Source organism: Mustela nigripes, chromosome 3 (genome assembly GCF_022355385.1).
Source record: "Mustela nigripes isolate SB6536 chromosome 3, MUSNIG.SB6536, whole genome shotgun sequence".
NCBI classification, from domain to species: domain Eukaryota; kingdom Metazoa; phylum Chordata; class Mammalia; order Carnivora; family Mustelidae; genus Mustela; species Mustela nigripes.
Genome location: NC_081559.1, coordinates 102,542,391 through 102,563,697, shown reverse-complemented (window position 1 = coordinate 102,563,697; position 21,307 = coordinate 102,542,391). Strand labels below are relative to the sequence as shown.

Sequence of the window (21,307 nt, the reverse complement as noted above, 5' to 3'; positions counted from 1 at the left end):
AACTAGACTGCCACAGTAAATATGGAGAAAAGTAGCCTTAAGCTTTCTGCCGGGGATGAACACACACACACACACACACACTCTAGCCTTCCAGTGGGAGAATGGAAATAATCAACTCCAGCCCACTTTAGCCATTTTGTCCCATTTGAAAGGAGAAAAAAACCTGAGAAACCCAGTGACATTCATAGTCCAGAGGCACAGGCTCACTAAAATACTGAGACTTAACCAGAGGATTACAGAATGTTTTTCCTCCCTACCCATTAAAGGCCTATTTACATCAGTTCCTCTTACCACGACATCATGCCTGCCTATCATGAAAAATTTACAGGGGTGCCTGGCTGGCTGTCAGTTGAGCATGTGACTCTTGATCTCAGTGTTGTAAGTTCGAGCTCCACGTTGGGTGTAGAGATTACTTTAAAAAAAATTTTTTTTTTTTTAAGATTTTATTTATGACAGAGAAAGATAGCAAGAGAGGGAACACAAGCACAGGGGAGCTGGAGAGGGGGAGCCTGATATAGGACTCAATCCCAAGATGTTGGGATCATGACCTCAGCCGAAGGCAGACACTTAACAACTGAGGCACCCAGGCAGCACTAAAAATAAAATCTTTATTTAAAAAAAAAAAGAAGAAGAAAAAAAGAAATATTTAGAAGGCATACAAAAAGGCAAAAAAAAAAAAAAAAAAACACTACTTGAAAGGACAAAGCAAGCATCAGAACTAGACATGAAAGGGATTTTGGAATTATCATACAGACAATTTAAAACTATAACTAATATGTTAAAGGCTCTAATGGATATTGTAGACAGCATGCAGAACAGATGGGCAATGTGAGCACAGAAATGGAAATCTTAAGAAAGAACCAAAAAGAAATGCTACAGGTAAAGAATACTAACACATAATGAAGAATGCTTTCTGACAGACATGTATTAGGCACAACAGAGGAAAGAATTTCTGAGCTAGAGGATATATCAAGAGAATACACAAAAAACAGAAAGCAAAAGGAACAAAGACTAAAAAAAAACAAAAAACAAAAAAAAACAACACCTGAACTCTGTGGGACAAAAACAGGTGTAACATGGATACATGAAGAGAAGAGAGGGGCAGAAAAGAAAACATATTTGAAAGAATAATGAACTTACATGAACAATAATGAATTCCCCAAATTAATGTCAGACATCAAACCACAGATACAAAAAACTCTGAGAACACTAACAAGGAAAAATATTCAAACAAACAAACAAACAAAAAACCCTGCCTATACCTAAGCAAATAGTTTTAAAACTAAAAATTAAAATTTAAAAATCCTCAAAGTCAGAGGGAAAAAAAAGCTTGCTTATTGAAGAGAAAATGTAAGAATATATCTGACTGCTTAAGCATGCAAACTGAAAGTAGGGTGAAATATTTAAAATATTGAGGGAAAAAAATCTTACAGACGTAGAATTCTATATCCTGCAAAATCATCCTTCAAAAAAGAAAGAGAAATAAATAGCTTCTCAGACAAAAAAAAAAAAAAAAAGGAGGGGGGGGATTTCTTGCCAGTAGACCAGCCTTGCACAATATTTTAAAAGTTATTTAGAGGGAAGTAAAATAATAGAGGTCAAAATTCAGATCTACATAAAGAAAAGCATCAAAGAAGGGAATAGACCTGATGTGATGAGCACTGGGTGTTATATGTAACTAATGAATCACTGAACACTACATCAAAAACTATAATGTACTATATGTTGGCTAATTGAACTTAAAAAAATTTTTAAAAAGCTACGTGAATGTTATTTTAAAACTTTTTTCTTATTCTTAATTAATCAAACAGATAACAGTACAATACCCTCTACATGAGTGTGGCAAAGACTTAAGAAATTTGATGAGATTTTTTTCCTTCCACAATTAGGAGAAGGGTGACGATTCTGCAGATGTGATTAAAGTCCCAAGTCAACTGAGTAAATCAAGAGCACCCTTGGTGGGCCTGACTTAGATGGAAGCCCTTAAAAACCAGGAACTTCCTGAAGTAAAAGAAATTGTACTGCTGGCTTTAAAGACATGGTTTGCCATGTTGTGAGACAACAGTGAAAGGGCCTCTAGGAGCGGACAGCCAGCAAGAAACTAAAGACCTCAGCCCTACATTTCATTGTATTCATCAACAATCACATGAGCCTGGAAAAGAACCCAGGCTCCCAAAGTTCAGTCAACATCTAGACTGCAACTATGTGAAATACAACCAAGCTGCGCCCATCCTCCTGACCCATGAAACTAGAGGAAAATCAATGTGTTGTTTTAAACCGCCAAATTTGGGTAATTCATTATATATCAATAGAAAACTAATACATGTTTCACGACAGTACTACTCAATCAACAACTATTCACCAAAGATAGAAAATATGAAACAATGAGGCACCTGGGTTAAGCATCTGACTCTTGATCTCAGCTCAGGTCATGATCTCAGGGTGGTGAGTTCAAGCCCCACACTGAATTCCACACTGGGCGTGGAGCTTACTTAAAAAAACAAAAAGAATCTTCAAATAGAAAAGACTATACACTTACTGATTAAAAGCATTATAAATGTAATGGATTTTCTCTCATACAAAGACTTATTGTAAAGCTAAAAAGAAAATATGAATCAACACACACAATCACCTCTTTGTGCATGTTCCACTCTTGCCTGTAATGGATATATGTATTTCTCTTCTCCCCAATCCTGCCTTCCCTTCACCTGGGGTGAGTGGTCCAGACAAACAAAGTGGGCAAAGACCTTAGAAATTCATAAGTAACAGCAGAATCAGCAAATCAGTTTTAACAGTAGGGGGAGCTACCAAAAAAAGAACACTGGTTGATATCACAAAGGTATCACAATGTCAAAGAATGGTACAGGAATGACAAGATCAAAGATATCAATGTATTCTGCCAAAACCAGTCTTCCCCATTTACTGGCACATCTACTTTTGACATTTGCACTAGAACTTAGATTAATGGTTTCAATGAAATTTCTTTATTGTTTGCTTCAATGAAATGTCTATGTAACTCACCCCAGATACCATATGAGAATCTTCCAGTCTTGAAAAGTACCTACTTTTAAGACACATACTACTTTACAAATGGCACAATTATGCCAGTGACAACCTAACTGCCCATAAGTGATAAGAAATATAACAATAAGCCAAATAAGTCTAGGCAGAATTTTCATTATATCTTGAAAACACACTCCCGAAAGGTTACGAAAGCCTTAATATATGACATTTGGCTTGCAGGTAAGTATCTGCCTTTCTCAGAAGAGACACCTTTTCTAGAGCACTTCCAACGTTTTTAATTCACTTATGAGAGCAAAACGTTCTTTTAGAGATGCTAAGAGAACATAACTCCTTAAAGTCCCGTTGAGCAAAATATCAAATGTTTCTAGTGGGCTCTTCTGATCATCCTCTATGCTACATAAAAACTTTCAAAAAGTCACTGAAGGAGACTATATGAACAAACACAGACTATCCATTTTTCAAAACTCTTTATTACTTTTCTCCTTAATGACTACTCACCATAGTCTAGTTTATGTTATCTCACACAACTTTCTAATTGCTGTCCAGGGAATGCTAATATCGTGCCTTTTTTTTTTTTAAGTTTATTTACTTATGTAAGTAATCTTTACAGTCAACATGGGACTCGAACTCACAATTTCAAGACCTAAAATTATGATAAATCTTTTTATGTCTATATGCATTAAAAATCTGTACATATTAAGTTAAAAGAGCTGAACATATATGGTGATACTCGAACTAAAAAAATATGGACACATATAGTTAAGAGACAGAAAAAGCACTTGGGCTATTCACATAATGATTAGTGAATTAAAACTGTCAGATAAAATTGTTTTCTATTTAGAATTCTATTTAATGTTAATACAATGTTTTCTGTTCAACGAAAGCACATTCTTTCTGACTTTAACTTCAAAGGACAAAATGGCAAACAGTTTATTTTTCAATCATCATAAATATAGATTAAAGGGTTTGGCTGTCACAGAGAGACAAATGACATGGCTCAGCAGTAGCTAGAAAGTAGTAAGAAAGATGAAATGGGTGGTAGAGAATCAAAGCAAGGACAAATAAATCTTCCTTGACCTGATAAAGGCCAACATGGGAAACACAGTTAACATCATACTGAACACTAAAAAATGAATGCTTTATGAGTAAAAATCAGGAACAAAACAAGAATATCACAGTCCCGGGGTGACTCAGTCAGTTAAGCGGCTGCCTCCAGCTCAGGTCCTCATTTCAGGGTCCTGGGATTGAACCCCACATCAGGCTATCTACTCGGCAGGCAGTCTGCTTCTCTCTCTCCCTCTGCGCCTCCCCATGCTCCTACATTATCTCCACACACACCCCCAAATAAATAAAACATTTTTTAAAATTTAAAAGCAAAAACAAGGATATCTATCAGCTCTCATCACTGCTATTCAGAATTATACTGGAGATGTGAGCCAGAGCAATTTGGCAAAAAAAGGAAATACAAGTCACTACGGTTAGAAGAAGGAAAACTACCAGTATCTGCAGATGACATAACCTCCTACATAGGGAATCTGAAGATATCTACAAAAAAAGCTTCTAGAACTAATAAGTGGGATTACCAAAGCAAAATGTAACATCAAAATGTAAAAATTAATTGTATTTCCACAAACTAGCACAACTTCCACAACAAAAATTATAACTTAAAAACAATATAATTTACAATAGCAATGAAACTGAAAACTTCAAAACATTACTGAGAGAAATTGAAGAAAGAAAATATGTAAAGAGATACGCTGTGTTCACAGGTTAGATGATCTGTAGATTCAAGGCAATCTCAACAAAAATCACAGCAGGCTTGCTTGTAGAACCTGAGAAACCAATTCTAAAATTCACAAGAAAATGAGAGACTTGAATAGAAATTGAAAAGATTTGAATTGAAAATAGTTGAGGGGCACCTGGGTGCCTTAGTCGGATAAGTGTCTGACTCTCAGTTTCAACTCAGGTCATAATCTCAGGGTCATGAGATCAAGTCCAGGATCAGGATCCACACTCAGTGAGGAGCCTGCTTGAGATTCCCTCTCTTTCTCCTTCTGCCCCTCCCCCTACTCGCATAAACACATACTCTCTAAATAAATAAATCTTTAAAAAAAAAAAAGTTGAAAACAACTTTGAAAAAGAAACACAAAATGGGAGACTAAATCTACTGATTTTAAGACTCATTATAAACTACAGAAACTAAGACACTACATTGTCATCAAGATCATCTTAACAAACAGAGGAATGAAACAAAACAGAGTCCAGAATAAGGCCCACACATATACGGACAACTCAATTCTGACAAAGATATACAGGCACACATCATTTTATTGTGTTTGGCAGATACTGAGTTTTTACAAATTGAAGGTTTGTGGCAATCCTGCATCCGGCAAGTTTACGGTACCACTCTTCTAACAGCATTTGCTCACTTCATGTCTTTCTGTCACATTTCCATTAACTCTCTCAATATTTCACATTTTTCTTTATTACTATAGTTGTTGTAATGATCTGTGAGCAGTAATTACAACTCACTGAAAGCTCAGTAATTGTAACTCACAGAATTTTTTAGCACTGAAGAATTTTTTAATTATGTATTTTTAAAATGTTATTATTTATTAGAGAGAAGGAGAGTACAAGCAGAGGGAGGGGCAGAGAGAAAGACCGAGAAGTAGACTCCCTGATGAACAGAGAGCCCGACATGGGGCTCAACCCCAGGAGTCTGGGATCATAACCTGAGCTGAAGGCAGACCAACTAAGTTGGTAACTAAACCAACTAAGTTACCCAGGCACCCCAAGATATGTTTTTTTTTTCTTAGAAATAATATTACTGCACACTTAACAGACCACAGCATAGTGTAAACATAATTCTAATATGATTTAGGAAACCAAAAAATTCATTTGATTTGCTTTATTGCAATACTTGCTTTATTGTGGTTGTCTGGAATGGAACCCCATAGTGTATCTGGGGTATGCCTACAAAAATTCAGTAGAAAAAGGCTAGTAATGTCAAAAGATGGCTGAAAATATGCAAAAAAAAAAAAAAAAAAGTGCCCTTCAATCCATACCTTGTACTGTATGCAAAAATTAACACAAAATGGATCAAAGATCTCTCCAGAATCTAACACAATAAAATTTCTTAAAGAAATAGGAGAAATCCTTGGTGACCTTAGATTGGGCAAATTATTTCTTAGAAAAACCACCATCATAAGCATGACACTTAAAAGAATAAATTGATAATTTCTAATTCATCAAAATTAAAACATCTGCTTTTCAAAAGACACTGCTAAAAGAATGAAAAGACTAGCCGGAGAGTGGAAGCATATTATCAGATAAAGGAGTTGTACCCAGAATATATAAAGAACTCTCAGAACTCAGTATTAAGAAAACAAAACAACCTCATTTAAAGACAGACAAAAGACTTAAAGGGATATTTCATCAAAGAAGATATACAGATTGCAAATAACCACACAAAAAGATGTTCATCATTAGACATTAGGGATGTGCAAATTAAAACCATAAAACAATTTTCCTACATACTCATCAAGACCGATAAACAACAGAACATCAACTGCTGCCAAAGACAAGGAAAAAGTGGGTCTCTCATTCACTGCTGGTAGGAAATTAAAGTATTACAACAACACTGGAAAATAGTTTGGCACTTTCTTACAAATTTGAACCTACTTCAACTCTATGAGCTATCCAGGTAACAAATACAAATGTCCGTATAAAGACTTATATTTGTTATAGCTAACCACTGGAAACAAAATAAATGTCTATTAATAGGTAAATGGATTTATTCACATGTGGTACATGTTTATTCACCTGCGGTATATTAATAAAGTAGAATACTAGTACATAATAAAATAGAAGTATTGATATTCACAACAATATGGACAGGTCTCAAAATACTTGCTCAAAGAAGCTAGATCAAAACAAGAGTACATAGGGCGCCTGGGTAGCTCAGTGGGTTAAAGCTTCTGCCTCAGGTCATGATCCTGGGGTCCTGGGATCAAGTCCCACACTGGGCTCTCTGCTCAGCAGGGAGACTGCTTCCTCCTCTTTCTCTGCCTACTTGTGATCTCTGTGAAATAAATAAATAAAAATCTTGGGGGAAAAAAAAAGAGAGAGAGAGAATACATACTATACAATTCCATCCATATAAAATTTAAAAATCACAAAGTAATCTTTGGTGACAGCAGAACAGCAGTTGCCTAAGGTCCAGCAATATGGTGAGAGAGATTACACTAGGGGCAAAAGGAAACTTTTGGGAGTAATATGTTCATTATACTGAGTGTGGTGATGGTTTATGGATGTATTTTATGGATGTATAAATATGTCAAAACTGATCAAACACTATTTTAAATATATACACAGTTTACTATACACTATTATACTTCAATAAAACTGTTAAAAACATACAGTCAAACCACTTAAGAGACAAAATATGTAGAGAATTTTCACATTCTGATTCATAATCTGGTATATAACAAAATTAAATTTAATTTAACAATGCATATTTGGGTCAGGTTCTTCATCATGTTAACATGACTGATTTCTTCTAATAGTGGCAAATGCTGATGATGCAAATTAAAATTTTTATTCACTTTGAACCTCAGATGTCACAGGATTGGATACAGAGATTGTTCTATACATTACAACATTAAGACCTGTTATTAAGAAAATAAAAGATGACAGAGCACCTGTGTGGCTCAGTTGGTTAAATGTCTGCCTTTAGCGCAGGTCATGATCCTAGGGTTGTGGGATCAAGCCTGGCACTGGGCTCTCTGCTCAGTGGGGAGCCTGCTTCTTCCTCTCCCTCTGCCACTCCCCCACTTGTACTCTCTCTCTCTCAAATAAAGTGGCTCAGTCTTAAGCATCTGCCTTCAGCTCAGGTCACGATCCCAGGGTCCTGGGATGGAGCCCCAGGTCGGGCTCCCTGCTCGGCAGGAAGCCTGCTTCTCCTGCTTCTCCTCCTCCCACTCCTCCTGCTTGTATGCATTCTCTTGCTGTCTCTCTCTGTCAAATAAATAAATTAAATCTTAGAGAGAAAGGAAGAAAGAAAATGACTAGATGTTTATTCTCTTTAACTCATTTCTGCCCATTTCCTTCATCTACAGAAATGTCAAAGTAATAGCATTCACCACAAAGGGTTATTTAAGGGACCACGATATAACACAGGTACTACACTCTAAGCAGAAATACAAACTGATTAATCTTCAAGTGGTTAATTTACTCCCAAAGAATAATTTATATAATTATATTAAATGGTCCTACACAGAATAACCCAAATATAAAGGAAATAACTTTTTGTTTTCAATTTAGAAATTTTGTGAAATAAAAGGGCACAGCTTAAAACTAGATCATAATTTCCATAATCCTAAATCAAACCTTTTATTAATGTCATTAATTCATGCTTGCAGGAACAAAATGTCACTGAAAATAAAATATATTTATATGATCAAAGCAACAAAAGGAGGAAACAAATAGGGAAGAAAAATTAACTTGGAAACTAGTCCAATGGTTCTTAAAGTATCAGTTTCTAGAAAATATGAACATGTTTCATGTTAATATTTCATAAACTTTACTTATATCAGCCCTGGTTACACTATTTGCTACATAAAATGTTCATCCAATTAAGAAAGCAGTGAATTGGGTTCAGACTCACATTAAGTATAAACCAGAGCATGGAAAAATTGGGGGTATCAATTAATTGAAAGTAATTATTTTAACTACCTTTTGTTGTATTCAAATTTCTGTATTCCTACCCATCTGATGTTTTCAAAGTAATTAACTATCTTTTAAAAGTAACTTTCTAATTTTAAAAAAAGGGGAAAAAATGGAGGAAGCACTTCCAGCAGAGTAAAGACCTCTGAAAATCCACTCCTTCATAAAAGCAGAAAGAATACTGGTAAACTCTTGATTTTGGCTAAGGTCGTGAGATGGAGCCCCATGTGGGACGTGCTCCGCACTCAGCAAAGAGTCTACTTAAGACTCTCTCTCCCTCTGTCACTCCCCGCTCTCACACTCTCTCTCTCAAACAAATAAATAAAAGAATAAATCTTTTTTAAAAAAGAATTCTGTAGCTGAAGGTAAAATAATTGAAATTAAACATTCAATAAAAGAGCCCAACAGAAAGCTGAGTTAATACAAAAAAGAATTAGTGAACTCGAAAATCAGACAGTTGAGAATATCCAATTTGAGGAATAGAAGGAATAAAGAATGAAGAAAAATAGTCTGAGACCTGAGAGACACCATCAAATATACCAACATATTCATAATGGAAGTCTCAGAAAGGTCAACTAGAAAGGGGCAGAGAAAATATTTTAAGAAACAATGGCAGATAAATCCCCAAATTTCATGTTTAAAATTTAATCTACACATAAAAAAAAAAAATCTAAATAACTTCCAAAATAGATAAACTCAACCAGATCCTAGACACTTCACAGTCGAACTATTACAGCACAAAGAAAAAGAAAATATTGAAAGTAGAAAGAGAAAAGTGATTCATCACCTACAAGTGATCTTCAGTAACATTAAGAGACAATATCTAATCAGGAAACAGGCAGGTCAGAGAGCAGTAAATGACACATTCAAAGTACTAATAGAAAAAGACTTATCAACAAAATTTCAGTATGTAGCAAAACAAAACTTCAAAAATATGGAATTAATGATCATTCCAAAGAAACAGAAACTAAAAGAATTTGTAACTAGCACATCTGTCCTAGACAAAAAAACTAAAAGATGAAATGAAAGAACATTTAGAGAGTAACTAAAATCCACAGGAAGAAATGAAAACCAGCAATAAGGGTAACTACATGGCTAATCATAAACAACACAATAAATGTATTTTGTATTTGTAAACTTTGTAATTTTTAATTTGTAAATACAATTTTTATTTGTAAATTTGTAAATAAACAATTGCATAAGGCAATACTTAAAATGTGTTGACAGGATTATATCCTAAAGATGTGATCTAAATGACAATACTACAAAAAGAGAAGGAAAGGTGAGCAAAATTCCTATATGCTATTTAAATTAAGCAATATTATCCCCAACTAAAACGTTATAAATAAATCCCCAGGGAAACCACTAAGAAAGAAACTCAAAATACTACAGTAAAACAAAAAACAAAATTAAAATGACAGCTTAGAAAATACCTGTTGGAAAGAAGGCTATTAATAAAGAATAGAGGAAGAAAGGGACAAAAGATTAAGAAAACTAGTAAAACAGCACTACCTTATCAATAACAGCATTAAATGTAAATAAAATAAACACTCAAATCAAAAGGCAAAGATTCACACAACAGATATTTTAAGCCCTGCTCCAATTATATGCTCTCTACAAAGGACACAGCTCAGATTCAAAGACCAAGCTAAATGTAAAAGCATGTAAAACAAGATATGCCAAAAAACAGTACACACAACAGAGCTCATGTAACTGTACTAATATAAGACTGGTTGAAACTAAAAAACAATTTTAACAAAGTTGCAGGATATAAACTCTACCTGCAAAAATCAACTGGGTTTCTATACCTTGACAATGAATGATCCAAAAAGGAAATGAAGAAAACAAATCTTAGTACAGTTACTCAAAATTAATTAAAATACTTAAATTAGGTTAAGGAGGCAAAAGACTTATATACTGAAAATGACAAAACACTAACGCAAAGAAATTAAAGGTGATACAGATGGAAATCCTCTGTTCATAGACTGGAAGACAATATTACTAAGATGTTGAAACTACCCAAAGCAATCTAGAGATTTAATGTAAAATTATCAAGACGCCATTGGCATTTTTTACAGAAACAGAAAAATTCATCCTAAAACTCATATGGAATCTCAAAGGATTCTGAATAGCCAAAACAAATCTTGGAAAGAAGAACAAAGTTAGAGATGTCATATTTCCTCAATTCAAAACTGACAAAGCTATAGTAACCAAACAATGTAGAACTACTGGCATAAAGACCAAGGGAATAGAATGGAGCCCAAAAATAAATGCTTGCATATATGTTCATGATTTTCTACAAGGGTGTCAAGACCTTCAATGTGGAAATGACAGTCTTTTCCCAAACAGTGGTGGGGAAAAATGGATATCCACAGGAAACTGGGCCAATCAGCACAGGAAAAGTTGATCTTTATCAATGTTTAGGTAATTGCATATTAAATTCACAGTGAGATACGACGTCACATCCAAAAGGATGGCTACTGTCAAAAACAAAACAAAACAAAAAAAACCCAGAAAATAACAAGGATGGGGAGATCCTGGAAGCCTTGAAAAGAAAACAAACTCAGAGGGTCACACTTCCTCAATTCAAAACTTGATAAAAAGCTACAGTAATCAAAACAATGTACTGTTGGTGGAGAGTAAAATGGTGTGTTGCTATGAAAAATAATATGTGGTTCCTCACAAAACTAAAAACAGAATGATCACATGATCTGATAATTCCACTTCTGGGTATATAACCAAAAGAAATGAAAACCAGGTCTTGAGATATTTATACCCCCAAGTTCACAGCAGCTTTATTCACAATAGCTAGAAGGTGGAAGGAAGCAAGACTAGTGCCCATCGGTGGATAAATGGGTAAACAAATATGATATATCCATTAAACAGAATATTATTTAGCCTTAAAAAGGAAATTCTGACACATGTTACCTTGGGGATGAACCTTGAAGACTTCATGCAAAGTGAAATAAGCCAGTCACAAAATAGCAAATACTGGTTGAGTCCACTTAATAAGGTATCTACAGTAGTCAAATTTATAGACAGAAAGTAGAACGGCGGTTTCCAAGGAATAGCAGGAGGGAATGAGGAGTTGTTTAATGTGTACAGCCTTTCAGTTTTTAAAGCTGAAAAGCATTTTTGGGATGGATGATAATGATGACTCCACAACAACATGAATATACTTACCACCACTGGACTATATACTTAAAAGATAGTTAAGATGGTAAATTTTGTGATGCATATTCTACACAATTAAAAATAATGTTTTACGAACTTACATTTATATGAAGAGATCTGTTCTGTTTCTGTAGTTAACAAATGTTATTTTAGAGGTGTGATAGGCCATTAATTAGTGAAAATACTCATATTTTTGAATTTCAGGAAACTTACGTCAGCTTTCATCATCTATGATGTCTTCTTATTCTAACCTTTTTTTTTTTTAAGATTTTATTCATTTGTTTGACGAGAGAGAGCACGAGAGCACAAGCAGGGGGAACGGCAGAAGAGGGAGAAGGAGAGGTTCTCTTCTCCTCTGCAAACCAGAGAAGACGTGAGGCTCTGCAAGGCTCAATGCAGGGCTCCATGTGAGGCTTGATCCCAGGACCCTGGAATCGTGAGCGGAGCTGAAGGCAATTACTTAACGAACTGAGCCACCCAGGTGCCCCTCTTTTCTTATTCTAAATAAATACATTCAATTAGCATTCTCACTCCACCATTTAAAAAAAAAAAAAAAAAAAAGAATATGCTTATATTTTTAAGAGCCCTGACAAACTCTGAAAAGGAAAGTGAAAAATAATGTAAGGCCCAACGAGTTAATTTGCAGGAAAAAAAGGAGATCCTAAATTTTCTCATGAGTTCATGTAAATAAAAGTACAATAACAAGAGTGAAAATTAAAACAACCTGAACTAAACCAATATTATGCTTACTATATCAGATTCATTCCAAATATAAATTTATGTTGCATGAAGAAATACTGAAAAAATTCAACAGTTAATCTAATATTGTACTGCCTCTAGGGATATGCCTTTTTTTTAATTTTAGTATCTAAAATTTCTTCTAATAGTTTGCAACACCAGTAATTTTTTCTACTTATCATCACATACACTGGACTTTAAAACGACATGTAGAAAACATACACTATCCTAGGAGCTCATACCCAAAGCTCTCAACCTATTTTTATAGAGTACAAAAAGAGATATCAACTTTGCTTCCACAGATGAAGAAACAAACTTATCAAGATTATATAATCTCACTGCAAGAAAGTACAAGACCTACTGTGCCAGATGCTAGCGACTACAATTATTCTATTATACCTCAAAAATCTATTTGTTTACTTAATCAAATATTAAGCATCCACTATGTTCCAGGCACCACGCTAAGAACTGAGGATTAGAGCTCAAATAATAGCTAAGAAAGGAGAAATTACTTGAAAAGTAATTTGTAATTTTTAAAGTGCTATATAAATGTCAGATGATACTACTTCTAGTAGTAGTATTACTATTAGTAGTAATAAAAAGATCTTGAATATTAACAACACTACTACTTAAGCATTCAAGTCTACCAAAGGTATATTTTCCTTTATAATACTACAGGTTCCTAATGGCAGAAGTCCTGTTTACTTTGTATTTCTCTTAGCACCTAAGACTTAACTTTGTACTCTGTAGTATTCAAAAAGTATGTGTTAATTATATAGAAGCACCAATGTCACTTGGGCCTCTTTCCCTTGCTCTGTTTTCACACTAGATTCTTGAACACTAGTAGACAGATTTTTTGCCCAGGCAAGACACTGGGAATCCCTTTCAGAAAACCATCTACCGGGTTAGGAAAAAGACATAAATCCTAGAGTCTACAGGCCAACAAAACCACCAAATACTCACAAACTCATGCACTAAGAGTGTCCTACCAGGCTTTTTTTCTCTTAAACATGAAAAGGGTGATTTAAACTTTGGAGAAAGACATATTTTAATGAGCATCAACACCTAGCTGGGGTCATTATGGAGGATAAGATCAAACTAACCCACCAATGTACCATACTAAGTCAATCACATTAAGTTATAATATGTTTACATTAAACTAGTATACTGATAAAAGTGCCAAAAAAAGAAAATTATCATCTAGGACTAGGTCAGGGAGGCTTCTCAATCAAAGCCATCTTTGTAGACAGCTTGGTAAAGAGCCAGTTTTTTTCAATTTCTAGTCCATCATGGATTGTGGCAGATTATATTTTCCAAAAATGGCAGAAACAATACTTCTAGAATTTTACCACTCCATCAAGAGGTGGAGTCTATGCCCCCTACCACACAAATCTGGAAACACCACTGTAGCTACCTTAATGAATAACCGTATACCTGAAAAGATATACTGACTACTGAGCCCAGGTCTTAAGAAGAGATAGAGCTTTTACCTGACTTTGTCTAAGGACATGTACACTGTAAACCTAGCCACCAATATCTGAGGAAGCCCAGGCCACATATGGAAAGGGACTCAGGCCCCCAACCTCAGCCCTAGTGCAGGTCCCAACTGATAGTCCCAACTCGCCAGCTAAGCAAGTGAACCAACCTCAGGCAAGCCACCGCAGTTGCCTCTGCATAGAGCAGACAAGTCTTCCCTGCCAAGACCTGACCAAATTAGATTTGTGAACGAAATAAATGACTACTGTTTTAAAATACAAAGTTTTGAGGGGCAACTGGGTGGCTGGCTCAGTGCGTTAAAGCCTCTGCCTTCTGCTCAGGTCATGATCTCAGGGTCCTGGAATCCCGCAGCTCAGCAGGGAGCCTGCTTCCCCCTCTCTCTTTGCCTGCCTCTCTGTCAAATAAATAAATAAAATATTTTAAAAAGAATACTAAGTTTTGAGATGGCATGTTTCTCAGCAGTAGGTACCACTAGAACGCAGACCAATATAGTCCTTTTGTAAATCCAATAAAATTAACTAGAAAATAGAATTTTTAAAGACACACAAAATACAAGCTCCAATGTTTTCTTATTAGATTTAACAGAAATCAAATTCTCTGTCAATTATTATGAAGTGTCTAAACACTTACTCTCAAGTTACTGTACTTATCTCCTCCAAGGCCTGGACCAATCCACAGTCACTTAAGTAGCACTACTCCAAATTATGTTAAGAGAAAAGAAGCATAATTTAACTAGAGTGATGGTAAAATAGGTAATACAGCAAGGAAAGAAAGTGCTCAATTATTTCAAAAGCTTTGCAATCCATTATACTACATTAATTTCCCTAAGAGTAAAGGTGTCCTGATTAAATACCATGGGAGGTAAATGGATCACTATCAAAATGGGAATCATTATACTTCAGAATACTACATCCAGCCCTCCCTTACTTTGATATCATACTCACATGAAAGCTTCTGATCTCTCATTTTCTCTCTCCTCCCCCACCCCCCTGTCTTCTTATACATGTGCACACTAAACAAGTATGACAAAACTGTAACAACTTTGTCCCCAGCTTTCTTGAAATATAATTAACATAGAAGACTCTGTAAGTTTAAGGCTTTATACATGTATATTTTGTGAAATGGTTACCATAATAAGGTTAATTTAGTTAATACATGCATTACTTTACATAATTATAATTTTTTTATGTCATATGAAGATTTAAGATCTACTGTCTTAGTAACTTTCAAGTATATAATACTGTACTATTAATATTAACTATACTCATCATATTGAGTATTAGAACACCCAAACTTGGGGCACCTGGGTGGCTCAATGGGTTAAGCATCTGCCTTCGGCTCAGGTCATGATATCAGGGTCCTGGGATCAAGCCCTGTGTTGGGCTCTCTGCTCAGCAGGGAGCCTGCTTCCCTTCCTCTCTGCCTGCCTCTCTGACTACTTGTACACGCTCTCTCTCGCTCTCTCTGTCAAATAAATAAATAAAATCTTTTAAAAATAAAAAGAAAAATAATAAAAAAAGGAAAAAAAAAAAGAACACCCAAACTTATTCACCCTGTAACTGGAAGTTTATACCCTTTGACCAACCTCTCCCCATTTCCCCCACCCACTTCCAGCCCCTGGCAACCACAACCCTACTTTCTGTTTCTTTGACTTTGGCTTTTTGAAGATTCTGCACGTAAGAAAAATAAAACATTATGTTTATCTTGTCTCACTTATTTCTCTTAGTATAATGTCCTCAAATGCCATCTTTTAAAATCTTTTTAAAAAATTTTATTCATTTATTTATTAAAGAGAGAGACAGCAAGAGAGAGAGCACAAGCAGGGAAAGAGGCAGAGGAGGAAGCAGCAGACTCCCCACTGAGAAGGGAGTCTGATGTAGGGCTCAATCCCAGGACCCTGACCTGAGCCAAAGGGAGACACTTAACCAACTGAACCACCCATGCGCCCTAAGGTCCATCTAGGTTATCACAAACAGCAAGATTCCTTTCTTTCTGATGGCTGAGTAACATTCCATTGTGTGTGGACGTAAATGACACACACATATACACATCTTCTTGATCCATTCATCCATTCATAGACAGTTAAGTTGTTTCCATGTCTTGCATATTGTGAATAATGCTGCAATGTACACAGCAGTACAGGTTATCTCTTTGAAATAGTAATTTCATCTCCTTTAGATAGATAACCAGAAGTGGGACTGGGGGCTCATATGATAGCTCTATTTTTAACTTTTTGAAAAACCTCTATTCTGCACATTCCCAATAGTGTACTAGGGTTCCCTTTTCTCCAGATTCCTGCCAATACTTGTTATCTCTCCTCTTTGCAGAAACAGCCATTCTAACACATGTGAGGTGATACCTCATTGTGGCTTTCACTTCTATTTCTCTGATGATTGGTGGTGTTAAGCATCTTTTCATATACATGCTCATTTGTATGTCTCCTTGGGAAAAATGTCTATTCAGGTCTTCTGTCCATTTTTAAATTAGAAAGTTTTTTTGCTACTGAGTTCCTTAGAGATTTTGAATATGAGCCCTTACCTGGTTGTTTGTAAATACTTTCTCCCATGCTGTAGGTTAATTCTTCATTCTGTTGTTTCTTTTACTGTGTAGAAACTTTTTAGTTTGATGTAGTCTCTCGTTTATTTTTGCTTTAACTGCTTGAACTTTTGGTGTTAAAAACCAAAGAATTATCACCAAGACAAACATCAAAGGTTTTCTTCTAGGAGTTATGGTTTCAATCCTTACAATTAAAACTTTAATCTATTTAAAGTTAATTTTTGTGGGTGTTATAAAACAGGGTTCAAATTCATTCTTTTGCACCTGCATATCCAGTTTTCCCGACACCATTTATTGAAAAAACTATCCTTTCCCCACTGAGTATTCTTGACTTGCTTGTCAAATACCAGTTAACTGTATATGCATGGGTTTACTTCTGGACTCTCAATTCTATTCTATTGGTTTATGTGTTTGTTTCTATGCCGGTACCATACTGTTTCGATCACTATAGCTTTGCAGTATAGTTTGAAGTCAGGAAGCATAACGTCTCCAACTTTGTTCTTTCTCAAGACTGTTTAGGCTACTTGAGGCCTTTTGTGATTTCATAAAAATTTTAAGATTTTTACATTTCTGTGAAAAACGACATTAGAATTTTGATATGGATTACACTAAATCCATAGATGGCTTGACAACATGGACATTTAACCAACATTAATTCTTCTGATCCATGAATACAAAATATTTTTCCATTTATTTGTGTCCTCTTCGATTTTTTTCACCAATGTCTTCAAGTTTCCAGTGCATAGATCCTTCACCTCCTTGATTAAATTTATTTGTAAATATTTTATTTATTCCTGGTTTTGATGCTATTATAAATAGGAATGTTTATTTCTTCTTCGGATATTTTAAGTGTAGAGAAATCAACTAATTATTGCATGTTGACTTTATATCTTGAATCAGTAGAAGACTGAAAATCAATAGCAGAATTTTATTGCTTTATTTGGTTTAGTATAGGCTATTCTTTCTAACCTCTCCCAACAGCTTCCTAAGTTTATAAATCAATATTCAAATGGGATCCTACTGCAAAAAATGAACGAATGGAAATGAGTGCAAATGAATGGGCAAGCAAAAATCAAACAACCATTTAGCCAATTATTAAGCTCTCAAAATGCAAATATTTCTGTTACTCTGCTACACTCATGGAATTTTGCAAGGAAAGGCTTCACAGCCTAAGTAAGGCAAAGGTCTCATTCTTCTCAACAACTACTGTTACATTAGTGAACCTGATAAACCACAGTTTCACTAAACTTATCCTAATTCTGTTACTTTTTAGCTCTGATTTCCCTTGGAACAGTCACTACATCTTTCTGAGCTCTAATTTCTTCATCTATAAAATGATAAAAACCTTGTGTGATCTATAATCTGCATCGTTCTATAAACAGCCACACTACATAGACCAACTAAACACTTGAACTGTGGCTCATCTAACAATTTTTAAAATTAAGTTAAAATTTAGGGGCACCTGGGTGGCTCAGTGGGTTAAACCTCTGCCTTCGGCTCAGGTAATGATCTCAGGGTCCTGAGATTGAGCCCCACATCGGGCTCTCTGCTCAGCAGGGAGCCTGCTTCCCCTTCTCTCTCTACCAGCCTCTCTGCCTACTTGTGATCTGTCAAATAAATAAATAAAATCTTAAAAAAAAATTTAAGTTAAAATTTAAATGGCCACATTTAGCTAGTGGCCTACCTACTGGGCAGGGCAGGACTAAATGATATTTAAGTTCCCTTCTAGTTCTAAAATTCAACCATTTTTAAAAATTGCCTTTCTACGGCATGGAGGTTCCTCAAAATGTTGAAAATAGAACTACCTTAAAACCAGCAATTGCTCTACTGGGCATTTACCCTAAAGATACAAACATAGTGATCCAAAGGGGCACGTGCCCCGAGTGTTTATAGCAGCAACGTCCACAATAGCCAAACTATGAAAAGAACCTAGATGTCCATCAACAGATGAATGGATAAAGAAGATGTGGTATATATATGGAATATATATGGAATACTATGCAGTCATCAAAAGAAATGAAATCTTGCCATTTGCAAAGATGTGGATGGAACTAGAGGGTATTATGCTTAGAGAAATAAGTCAATCGGAGAAAGGTAACTATCACATGATCTCCCTGATATGAGGAAGTGGAGATGTAAAGGTGGGGGGGCATTAGGGGTGCATGAAAAGAATAAATGAAACAAGATGGGATCGGGAGGTAGACAAACCAAAAGAGACTCTTAATGTCACAAAACAAACTGAGGGTGGCTGGGGGAGGGGTGTAGGGGAAGGGTGGTGGGGTTATGGACATTGGGGAGGGTATGTGCTATGGTGAGTGCTGTGAAGTGTGTAAACCTGGCGATTCACAGACCTGTACCCCTAGGGCTAGTAATACATTGCATGTTTATAAAAAATTTTTTAAAAATTACTTTTAAAAATTGCCTTTCTCCTTAAAATGGAGTAAGTAAACTGTAAGTCAAGTCAGTAACACAACCACACAAGGTGGGCAGGCGGGGGTCCTAGTAACTACCAAACACAATATCCTTGACTAGGGTTGACAAAAAAAATTTTTTTTCCTTTTTTTTTAAAAAAACATTTTATCTATTTGGGATGTCTGGATGGTTCAGTCAGTTGAGTGTCTGCCTTTAGCTCAGGTCATAATCCCAGAGTTCTGGGATCAAGCCCCACATCAGGGTGTTTGGTCAGCGGGGAGCCATCTTCTCCCTCTGTCTGCTGCTCCCCCTGCTTATGCTCGCTCTCTCTCTTTGACAAATAACTAAGTTAGGGGTTTAGTGTAGAGCATTTTTTAGGCAGAAAAATCAAAAAAGAATGCTAGCCTCTAGGATTTTCACCCTTCCTTTAGAAAGCAACTATTTCATATAAGCAGAGTTTTCTCTGTAACTGAACACAAACAACAGAGCTTATAGCACCTAAATGTTTAATGAAATGCTTCAAACTGTTGGTTGTGACTCACTGGATATGAAATTGACTTAGTGAGTCAAAAGCAGTTATTTTTTTCAACAAAAGAGAATACAGATGACTCTTGAACAACACAGGTTGGACTGTGTAGGTTCAATCTCATGCAGATTTTTTTCAAGAAACACAGTACAATGCTGTAAATGTATTTCCTCTTCCTTACAATTTTGTTAATAACTTCTTTTCTCTAGCTTACTTTATTGTAGGAATACGGTATATAAGACATAGAACATACAAAATATGTGTTGAGACTTTATCAGTAAAACTTCTGGTCAATGGGCTAAAAGCAGGGAAGTTTTTAGGGAGTCAAAGCTATACATGGATTATGACAAGGTGGGGGGTCAGCACTTCCTAATCCCCATGTTGTTCAAGGGTCAGCTGCAGAACAGGAATTCAGTTAAGTGTCTGCCTTCGGCTCAGATCATGATCCCAGGGCCCTGGGATCAGGCCCCATGTCAGGCTCCCTGCTCAGCTTCTCCCTCTCCCTCTGCCTCCTGCTCCCCCTGCTTGTGCTCGCTCTCTCTCTCAAATGAATAAAATCTTAAAAATAAATAGAAGCAAAAAAATAAAATAAAAATAAATAGAAGCTATCAAGAGAATGACATAAAGGTAACTCTTAATGTTGGGTAAAGTCTAAATAGTGGGAAAGCCACTAACTTTATTATCTGCTCATAATACTATATTATTACCTCATGAGTCCTTATGGCTGTTGAAAATAACTGAGGGTCAGCCTTTCACAAATAAAGTCAGGTTAAAAAAGAGAGGATTTGGGGCGCCTGGGTGACTCAGAGGGTTAAGCCTCTGCCTTCAGCTCAGGTCATGATCTCAGGGTCCTGGGATCAAGCCCCACATCAGGCAGGGAGCTTGCTTTCCCCCTCTCCCTCTATGCCTGTCTCTCTGCCTACTTGTGATCTCTGTGTCAAATAAAATAAATAAAATCTATTTTAAAAAGTTCTCTTAAAAAGCTTTTTTAAAAAAAGAGAGAGATGGGGCGCCTGGGTGGCTCAGTGGGTTAAAGCCTCTGCCTTTAGCTCAGGTCATGATCCCAGACCCCACATTGGGCTCTCTGCTCAGCAGGGAGCCTGCTTCCCTTCCTCTCTGCCTGCCTCTCTGCCTACTTGTGATCTCTGTCTGTCAAATAAATAAATAAAATCTTTGCAAAAAGAAAAGAAAAAAAAAAAAGGACCATTTATCACCCATTGCTAGAAAAGGACATTGGTAGTAGCACAAACTGGTTCAGGTCTGTAACTCTGTATCTGAAATCACTGGTTTGAAAATAGTTCTGAATTTCAGAATACTTGGATTATAGAGAGGTGGTACTAATATAAACACCTCAAATTAAGTAAGATTCATGGTTAGGTGAATAACACCCTGTTAACCATAAGACTATTTAAAGTGTCCTTAGAGTACCTTAGGAATGTTTGATGTAAAGTCTTAGTAGCCTCACACCAGTTTAGGTCAAGTTTGGCTATCAAATTAGTTATAAAAAGTTTTATTTTTCAGGGCCTTAGGGATCTCAGAATTGCATATAACTGTTGACCTAAATAACTGCTTTGTAAATAATTACGTGAACACAGATAAAAACCCATAAAAATAGTTACATGCAAGGTGGGTTACAATATCACAATCACCAGGCGC

At 35.8% G+C, this 21,307-nt stretch overlaps 1 protein-coding gene across 3 annotated transcripts in view; it reads right to left on the bottom strand.

Annotated features, from left to right (window-relative positions):
- PTPN4 (protein tyrosine phosphatase non-receptor type 4) overlaps positions 1-21,307 on the bottom strand; it is a 216,864-nt gene that overhangs the window by 181,864 nt on the left and 13,693 nt on the right. The window lies entirely within an intron of this gene.